Genomic DNA, 10,705 nt, shown 5'->3' with positions numbered 1-10,705 from the left:
AAGTAGATTAAAAATATTGTTGACTATATACAAATTGTTGCATAATAGATCTCTAGAACTTAACTAGGTAACTTTAATTTTACAAAAGTTTTACATGTTCTTTGTTGCATTAATTTATTATATTTTCTTAGTGGAATGTTTATGTTAGAAAACCAGCTAGACTGGCCGGGCGCGATGGCTCAGGCCTGTAATCCCAGCACTTTGGGAGGCCGAGGTGGGCGGATCACGAGGTCAGGAGATCCAGACCATCCTGGCTAACACAGTAAAACCCCGTCTCTACTAAAACTACAAAAAATTAGCCGGGCGTGGTGGCGGGCGCCTGTAGTCCCAGCTACTTGGGAGGCTGAGGCAGGAGAATGGTGTGAACCCGGGGGGCGGAGCTTGCAGTGAGCTGAGATCGGGCCACTGCACTCCAGCCTGGGCGACAGTGCAAGACTCCGTCTCAAAAAAGAAAAAAAAAAAACCAGCTAGACTGCAGATTTTAATTAATTCAGCCATGAATCAGGAAAGGCAAGAAGTGAAGTGTGGACATCATTTAAAAGATAAAAGTCTTAAGGTTTATAGGGTTTGCATCCATCACAAAGTTCACTTCCATGAGTTCCCACCACAAGTAAAATGCCGCTGTTCCATTTTGCTTTCTGCAAGTCATTATTGACAAAGGAAACTACTCAGTGACACCAAACAGACCTGTATTTGCTGAGTAACCTGACTCTTCCGGCACAAAATTATCTGTGAATTGACATGATCTTCACTACCTCAATCTGAAAACTTCTGGTGTCTTTTAAGCAAGGAATATTCCTAGGAGAATTCTGTACTCACTGAAATGCTCTATTTGCTCTCATTAAATAATGAATTTGTTGGCTCTTGAGCAGAAGAAAGAAGGTTAATAGTTGTATTACTCATTTCCTTGAAAACTTCTTTTGATTAAAACAAAGTGAAATAAAATATCCCACAGGAAGATTAGATTTTATTTATTGATGTGTTGTAATAGCTGCTGGAGAATGCAATCAGAGTTAACACGTTTAATATTTTTAGAGGAATAGGGAGGGTGGGGATAGAAACTTTAAAAAATTAAATTTCTGGGACTGCCAATGTACAAATCAACCGTATTTGAAAGTTTCTATTTGAAGTAATCGAAGTCAGCTAATTAGTGCTACATTTTCACAGTTTTAAATCACTTCACTCTTAAAAGTACTTAATGACACGTAAATAGTGAAGTTCTTAGAACCCTGGTTTGAACATGGGCCCTGGAGTCAGGCTACCCGGTCTGGAAGCCAATTCTGCCTCTTTCTAAGGGACCTTAGCCAAAGCTAATTAATTTATCTATGACTCAGTTTCCTCACCTGTAAAATGAGAGAAGGTATAATAGTTGTTCCTACCTCAGAGGTTTTTTATATGCTGAAATATAAACTTGGATCAGCTGCAAGCACATACCACTCATAAAACATTGTTACTCTTATTACTGGTTGGTTATCTAAACCAGGGGAAAATAAATCGTAGCCCCTGGTCTGGATGTAGTTTAATGCCTGTTTTTTCGTTTTGTTTTGGTTTTGGGTTTTTTTGTCTATAAATTTTATTGAAACACAGCCACACCCATGTTGACAATGTCTGCTTTTAGTCAATGGTTGAGGTGAGTAGATCCAAGGGGATATTATGGCCTAAAAAAATACTGTTTGACATTTACAAAGAAAGTCTGCCAATCCTGGAACTCTGTGGAGGTTGACATTGGGTCCCTCTTAATGAAGCTTCAGAGATACTGCCATTAGTCCAAACAATCAAAAGGGGGTGCTAGAAAGGAAGAAACCTAAATGAATGCAAAGTGCTTAAGATCAGAGTACTCTGAAGAATGTATTAGCATAAAGTACTAAATGTGTAATTTTTATAGTCTCTATTATTCAATGACTTTCAGTTTCATCTAAGAACCTCCTAGCATTCAATCAAGGGTGTTAACACTCTGGGAAATTCAGAATTTCTTGTATAATACACATTTTGTCCTTAGCCATGTGAATTTCCTCATGGACTTCTTTCTGACCTGAATGATCTTCTCACTTACCTATATGTTGCATAGTCAACAGGCACAAGAACTAGGATTAAAACTCACAAAACTCTTTAACTTGTTAAAGTGTGCCCTGGGCTGACAGACAAAATGAACTACCCATGGCTAACTGAGGTGCTAAAAATGAAAACAGAACCAGGTGGCTACAGCTGGATGAGGGAGCGTTTACATACTTTTCATTATCAGGAAGATGTAGAGGTGTCACAGGACCTCCCTGTCTACAATCAAGCCAAAGCAGTTTCTATTGTCAATGCCAAGATTAACTGTGTCCCGAACCATACCCCTCTCTCCCACCACTGGCTGTTTGAAAGAAACATCTGACAGAAACTTCTGATTTGGGGCATAGAGACTACCCAATTAGGGCTCAACTATTTTGACCAATCACAACTGAACAAGTTTGAAATTTTCATTTGCATAAACAGAACTGCTTGAGAAACTGGATGAGAACTTTCCCTGTTTAAGCCAGCTCCTCCCTTTGTTCTTCAGAGCACAATTTTACTTGTATTGAAGTCTGTGCCTCCCTAATCTAGAGACTGTTTTTTATAGAAAATAAGGCTCTCCCTTTTTTCCTCTGCAAATCTCATGGTCTTGGTGATGAGGATGGAATCTGAAGTGACCCCTGTGCTTTCCCAGCACTATCTGGCCCAAGGCATTAGTGCCCACAAGAGCCGTTTGAACTATTATATTCCTGGCTGTGCTGGGAAGGACTTGGGCATAAAATAAAAGTAAAAACCCAAGCCCCCACACCAAGTGAATAGCCCCTCTCTTGACCGTGGAGACCTCAGATAAACTTTAAAAGCTGAGTTTCCAGCCATGACAGAATAGGAGCTCAGGCATGCCTCATTATCCTCCCTCCCTTTTGCAGTTTAGACATAAAAACTGACTGGCATTAATGTTAAAATAGAGCTCTTAAGACTGACAGAATGGACTCTTTAAGGCAATGAAATACCAAACTATAAAGAAGAACTAAGGTCGTGCCAGGCAAGGGTTAAGTCACACACCCCGACACTTAAAGAATAAACTATGCTCTCACTGCCACAAGGTTTTTCTTTTTTCCTAGCAGCTAAACAAGGACTGGTCTTGGGATAAACAATGGCGAAACAGTTGTAGCTCACCAACCATTAGACACTGACTAACAGATGCTCCACTTCCCTATTCTATTAGCCGTAACTACAGCTTTGGTTGGACAAGAGACCGATTTCAGTAACTCTCTCCTGATAAAAAGACCACTCACTATGGGCTGGTTCTGGCCAGTTTGTAGATGCTGAGAACTTGAGTGCATTTGTGTCCTGAAATGACATATTTACATATATTTTTATGTATAGGGCGTAATTGTAATACGTTTAAATGTTAAGCCCCTGCCCCCAAATGAACATAGGTCATATATCATATGTATGTTTGTTCAATACTCATGTGTCAGGACATATCTCGTCCTATAATCAGTTGAGTATGTATACTTGGCCAGCCCATTTAGCCTAAAGCCCTTCCCAAACCCCTCCTTTTTCAAAGTGACTATTTCCAGGTCTCTACTGGAAGCTGCACTTCCTAGACTATCAGGCCAGCCACACTGCAAGCTGTAACCCTTTACAAGAAATAAAGTCTCCTTTTCTAAGCTTATAATTCTTGTGATTTTTAAGTTAACATGGGTAAGCCCTTTTAGATCCAAGATTGCTCATTTTTAGGACAGTGTCTCAGACACTATTTCCTCCAGGAAGCCTGCCCATCTGGCTCCATGGAGTACGCATTTGTGGAGTATGCTCGCACTCTATGATGTATGCTTGCACTTTGCGGGTTACTCTCATGCTTCATGGGATATGCTAACACTTCAGTTTTGCAGGAATACTCACACTTTATTTGCACTTGAAGAAATGCCTTCATAAAGTGAATAATATGGGTAACCTAGGTCCTAAGGGAAAGGTCTCTGACAAGCCACCATCAGATATTCCAGCAGCTTGATCTCCAACCAACCAACAACATCTGGTACTCCAGGGGTATTTCAAATTTAAAATGTAAAGATTAAGGCTAGATAAAAATGATCCAAGAGATGCATCTAAACTGAACTATCAATACATGCAATTAAAACAAAGAGGAGTCTGGATTTTTCAAAGATAGAGGCTTTCCTTTAATTAGCACTTTTAAAAAAATATATTTTATTTTTATTATCATGGGCTCATAATTATTATAAATATATATGAGGTACATGTGATGATATTTTGATACAGGCATACAATGTGTAATAATCAAATCAGGGTAATTGGGTTATCCATTACCTTAAACATTTATCATTCCTTTGGGTTACAAACATTCCACTTCTATTTAGTTGTTTTAAAATATAACAAGTAATTAGCTATAGCCATCGTATCATGCTACTGAATACTAGATCTTATTCTATCTAACTGTATTTTTATACCCATAACAATCCCTACTTTATTCTCCCCTCCCCACTACCCTTCTTAGCCTCTGATAAACATCATTCTACTCACTAGCTCTATCAGTTCAATTTTTAGTTTTCTTTAGCTCCCATGTATGAGTGAGAACAGGCGATAATTGTCTTTCTGTGCCTGGCTTATTTCACTTAACATAATGTCCTCCAGTTCTATCCATATTGTTGCAAATGACAGGATTTCATTTGTTTTTTTTATAGCTGAATAATATTCCATTGTGTATAAGTGCACATTTTCTTTATCCATTCATCTTTGATGGACACTTAGGTTGATTGCATAGCTGGCTATTTTGTTTTTTTTTATTTTTATTTTTTTTATTATTATTACACTTTAAGTTTTAGGGTACATGTGCACAATGTGCAGGTTAGTTACATATGTATACATGTGCCATGCTGGTGTGCTGCACCCATTAACTCGTCATTTAGCATTAGGTATATCTCTTAATGCTATCCCTCCCCCATCCCCCCACCCCACAACAGTCCCCAGAGTGTGATGTTCCCCTTCCTGTGTCCATGTGTTCTCATTGTTCAATTCCCATCTATGAGTGAGAACATGCGGTGTTTGGTTTTTTGTCCTTGTGATAGTTTACTGAGAATGATGATTTCCAATTTCATCCATGTCCCTACAAAGGACATGAACTCATCATTTTTAATGGCTGCATAGTATTCCATGGTGTATATGTGCCACATTTTCTTAATCCAGTCTATTGTTGTTGGACATTTGGGTTGGTTCCAAGTCTTTGCTATTGTGAATAGTGCTGCAATAAACATACGTGTGCATGTGTCTTTATAGCAGCATGATTTATAATCCTTTGGGTATATACCCAGGAATGGGATGGCTGGGTCAAATGGTATTTCTAGTTCTAGATCCCTGAGGAATCGCCACACTGACTTCCACAATGGTTGAACTAGTTTACAGTCCCACCAACAGCGTAAAAGTGTTCCTATTTCTCCACATCCTCTCCAGCACCTGTTGTTTCCTGACTTTTTAATGATTGCCATTCTAACTGGTGTGAGATGGTATCTCATTGTGGTTTTGATTTGCATTTCTCTGATAGCCATAGCTGGCTATTTTGAATAATGCTGCAATGAACATGGGAGTGCATATATCCTTTTGATATACTGATTTTCTTTCTTTCGGATATATATGCAGCAGTGGAATTCCTGGATCATATGGTAGTTATGTTTTCAGGTTTTTCTGAGGAACTCCCATACTGTCCCATAGTGATTGTACTAATTTACATTGCCACCAGCAGTGTACAAGGATTCCCCTTTCTCCACATTCTCACCAACATTCATTATTGCTCTCTTTTGGACAAAAGCCATTTTAACTGGGATCAGATAACAACTCTGTAGTTTTTATTTGCATCTCTCTGATGATTAGGGATGTTGAACATTATTTTGTATAACTGTTGGCCACTTCTTTTAGGAAATGTCTATTCAAATTTTTGCCTATTTTTAATTATATTATTTGTTTTTTTTTTTTTACTATAGAGTTGTTTGAAGTCCTTATATATTCAGGTCATTAATCCTTTGTTAGTGGGTAGTTTGCAAATATTTTCTCCAATTCTGTGAGTTACCTTTTCATTTTGTTTATTGTTTCCTTTACTGGACAGAAGATTTTTAGCTTTATGTGATCTCATATGTCCATTTTTGCTTTGGCTGCCTGAGTTTTGAGGATTTATTCCAAAAATATTTGCCTAGAACAATGTCCTAGTGTGTTTTATCAGTGTTTTCTTCTAGTAGCTTCATAGCTTCAGATATTAGATTAAGTTTTAAAGACATTTCTATTTGATTATGTAAATGGTGAGGGATTGGGTTCTAATCTTATCCTTCTGCATATGGATATCCAGTTTTCCTAGTAACATTTATTGAAGAGACTGTCCTTTCCTCAATGTTTGTTCTTGGTCTCTTTGTCAAAGATGAGTTGACTGTAAATGCATGGATTTATTTCTGGGTGCTTTATTCTGTTCTTTTAGTCTGTGTGTTTTTATGCCAGCACCATACTGTTTTGGTTACTATAGCTTCGTAGTATTATTTGAAGTAATGTGATTCTCCAGTTTTGTTGTTTATGCTCAGCATGTCTTTCGGTATTCTGGCTCTTTTGTGGTTTCATATAAATTTTAGAATTATGTTTTCTGTTTCTCTGAAGGATGTCATTGGTATTCTGAGAGAGATTGCATTGAATCTACAGATTACTTTGGGTAGTATGGACATTTTAATAATTATTATTCTTCCAATCTATGAATATTAAATATCTTTCCTTTTGTGTTCTTTTTTTAAACTTGTGAAGTGTTTTTAATAGCAGGTGTTTTCTATAGTATGTTGCTGGAAATCAAGAGGTTTATTAGCATGATACATGTTCAGAAATGAGTTAGACACTTGAAAAGTCTAAACACACTGATTTAGGAGTGCATATGTTGCAATCTCAAGAGGGCTTAATAGGCCATATGGACTAAATTAATGCTTGCCTCTGGGTAGCAGGTATGCTTGTAAATATAAAATAGTATTAGACATTAGCACCAGTGCAGAACATGCTCAGCATCATAAGATCCAAAACACCAGCACAAGTTTATCCATCATTTAAAAACAATTACATCCTTCCTAAAGTGTCAGAATAGTAGGTAACAGATTAATAAATTCAATCCAAATGAATAACTCTTGTACATACAATTTCTCTTTTAGAAGTATATGTGAGAACCAATTGGCCAAATAGACATGTTTAACATTGAAGATCTCCAATATTTTTTAAACTCGACATTGCCATACACAGGGGGAACGTGACTGAAAATAAAGTGACAAAAGATTCTTAAAACTTTTTAAAAATTCCTTCCCTGTTTATCCATAAATATGGCAAAATAATAAAAGAAAATCCTAGAAAGCCTGTTTTATTCATCATTCTTTCTATGTATGTTTTAATAAGTGGTGATGCTCCCATTGAAGGAATCCATTATTAACCTAATTTTCTAATGGAGGAAGAGAGAAAAGATAATTATCACTTTCTGTGGAATAAATACTCATCAACTTAGAACTAAATAATAGCAATCTAGGAAATTCAGAAACAGCAAAGATTTTTGGTTTATATTTCATGGATGGCGCTGCTGTTCCAGCCTTATAAAGTAAAGCTGTCAGCTTTCCAAATTCCAAAAATTAAAATACTATCCCATTTCACCATACTAACTAGTGCCCGTTGGGTCTGTTTAGAACAAGGAAGGGTTACAGAGTTGTCAGTTGTGCATGTACTATTTTGATTTCAGGTCCCTTCACACACAGAAATCATACCAAATGGTAAGACACTGATTTTGCATAACAATTTATTACACATTAGCCAAATCAACTTATTTCACCTACCCAGTGTGAGGGGGCAAAAAAACCATACCTACAAAACTACTTGACTTGACAGGATGTGTTTATTAATAAGTAGCTTAAACAACTTTCACCAATAAGGTGACTAACTTGGCTTTTTAAATGGGAAAGTCACATATTTAAAAAGTAAACATAGTTGAAATTGTAAGTCAGTTATAATTTGAACCTAATGAACCATGCAAGCAGCAAGGGTTAATAAACCAATGTGCTTTAAATTTGTTCAAATACTGATATTTCTGTATACAAAGATTTAGCATATATATTCAACAGCCATCATGAGAAGTAAAAAAAGATTTTTCCCCAAATGCATGAAAATATTAAAACTAAATTAAAATACACATAGTTTTTCATACAAGATAAAATTTGACAAGTGAAAGTTTAACACGTCCCAGTTGACCACATGTGAAAATGCAATGCAGGTATTAAAACTGGTATGTCCAAGATTTAAAACCAGTTTGTAATTGGGGGATCATCTAAATCCTTAATTAAAAAACACAAATGAACTGAAAGCTTTAAACTGGTACACACTGTTCACATCTATATTTCAAATTTAGAAATGCATATTTGCACGCAGCAATAAAAAAGTATTCATGAAAAACGCATCATCTCTGAAAATTATGAAAACATCCCTGCTACCAATATATTTCTAAATACAAAATTGACTGCCATATTTGTTTCTTCTGTGTAGCAAGAGAAGTTCATTTTTACAACTGATAAAATTCAGTCTTTAGGTGTGAATGGTATGAATGACAGTCTTTTTAAAAAAATTTCTTAGTCATTTGGAATCCTTAAGCATGCAAAAACTTTGAACAGAAAGGTTCACAGACGAACCAGGGTTGTCTTATGGTATCCAGCTAAGCCAGAGCTGGGAATGCCTCTGGGTCATCCACATAAGGAGCAGAAGCACTTTACTTGTCAGTCCTGCTGCCACAGTTCAGACGTCTGCCACACCCACGTCTACCTTGTCCTCCCTCGCCATCATGTTCTGGGCAGCCAAGTTCTCCAAAATTAATCTTCAACTGAAACATTACATCATTTGCTGGCTTCTGGAAAAGATGGTCCATAACAGAATCTGCAGCATGAGCCTCTTCACTCTGATTTATGAAAAACATATTTCATCTTCCACTGCCCTTCAGCAGCTTCATTTGGTTTTCAGATATTAAATTCCACTTTGCCCACTCCATATTTTTAATAGCCTTCCGCTCATCCAAAATCATCTCTTTAGGACCGTCTTTCTTTACCTCTTCACCTTCACTCTCCTTATTTTCAGTGTCTGCCACTGGATGTTCTTCACCTACAGATGTTTCCTCAGTCACATTTGATCAATCCAAATCTGTTAATTCATCTTTAACAGTTCCCCAGTAGTGAGGTCTATTACCTCCATGTTTGTCCTTGTGCTTCAGGACAGATCTATCACTTCCACTATGCCTATAAAATTCACATTTGCCATGGGAATCGAATCCATCTCCTCAGCCCATTCCATGTCTGCAGCCCCCTCAACTTCTTCTAAGACCACCATGGCCTCGAATAGGTCAGTCAATAATCAGTCTATCAACTGAAAATTTGCCTCCACCCTTTTCTTCAAGTGGCTTTTCAAATCTTTGTTCTAGAGGTGATCGTCTTTCTGGTCTTCTATTAATTATTTTTCCTTCAACCTGAAGTTGTTGATCAGGTCTTCTACCAACTCATCTTATTCCTTCTTTCTTAAGCACGATGAGCACCTGTGTCTCCTCTTTCTTGTCAACCATGCCAATGCTGGGGTGCAGTGGTTTCTTGTGGTCTTTCTGGGACTCTTTACACAGCTGTTTGCCTGCCATGTTGGAGGGCCTGAGCTGTGCTCTTGGCCCCAGGGCCCCCAGTGTCACCCCCGCTGCCATTTATTTTTTGTTCTCCCCTGCCTTCAGCACCTCAAAGAGGTCCACTTCATCATCAAACAACTGGTCAAACTGGTTGGTGACCATGCAGCCAAAGCCTGCCTGTAAGTGTCCAGGCATCATGGTGGCTCAGCGACATATTCCTCCATGGGTTGCAACAGGCTATGCCAAGCCAAGATCTCCTGCTTCAGCTCTTCCTACAAGATCCATTTTTTATGTTCCCTCCAATTTTTTAACTCAGTGTTTTATGATTTTTATTATAAAGTTCTTTTACTTCTTCAATTGAGTTTATTTCTATGTGTTTCACATTATTTATAGCTATTATATATGAGATTCCTTTCTTTTTTTTTCTAGATTGTTTGCTGTTGGCATATATAAATGCTACAGATTTTTGTAAGTTAATTTTGTGTCTTGCAACTTTATTGAATTTGTCAGTTCTAATAGTATTTTGGTGGGGTCTTTAGGTTTTTCCAAATACAAGTTTATAACCTTTGCAAAGAAAGATAATTTCACTTCTTTCTTTCCAATTTTGTTGCCCTTCATTTCTTTCTCTTGTCTAATTCCTCTGGCTAGAATTTCCACTACTATGTTGGATAAAAGTGGGCATCCTGGTTTTGTTCCAGATCTTAGAGAAAAGGCTCTCAGCTTTTCCCTATTCAATATACTATCTGTGGGTTTTTATTGTGTTGAGTTATGTTCCTTCTATATCCAGTTTTATGAGAATTTTTATCAGGAAAGGATGTTGAACTGTATCAAATGAACTTTTTGGCATTAACTAAAATCATCATATATTAATAGATTTGTCCTTCATTCTGTTGATGTGATGTCTCATATTAATTTATTGGTATATGTTGAACCATTCTTGCCTTCCTGGGATGAATCTCCCTGGATCATTATAGATAAACTTTCTAATGTGTTGTTAAATTTGATTTGCTAATATTTAATTAAGGATATTGGTGTCTATTT

The 10,705-nt window shown here is 37.1% G+C and overlaps 1 pseudogene; it reads right to left on the bottom strand.

Moving 5' to 3' along the window:
* Positions 1–8,719: 8,719 nt before the first annotated feature.
* Positions 8,720–9,859, bottom strand: LOC746412 (SERPINE1 mRNA-binding protein 1-like; annotated as a pseudogene).
* Positions 9,860–10,705: the final 846 nt, after the last annotated feature.

Source organism: Pan troglodytes, chromosome 1 (assembly GCF_028858775.2).
Source record: "Pan troglodytes isolate AG18354 chromosome 1, NHGRI_mPanTro3-v2.0_pri, whole genome shotgun sequence".
Classification (NCBI taxonomy): domain Eukaryota; kingdom Metazoa; phylum Chordata; class Mammalia; order Primates; family Hominidae; genus Pan; species Pan troglodytes.
The sequence above is the reverse complement of the archived record's forward strand: the minus strand, read 5'-3'. Positions and strand labels throughout refer to the sequence as shown.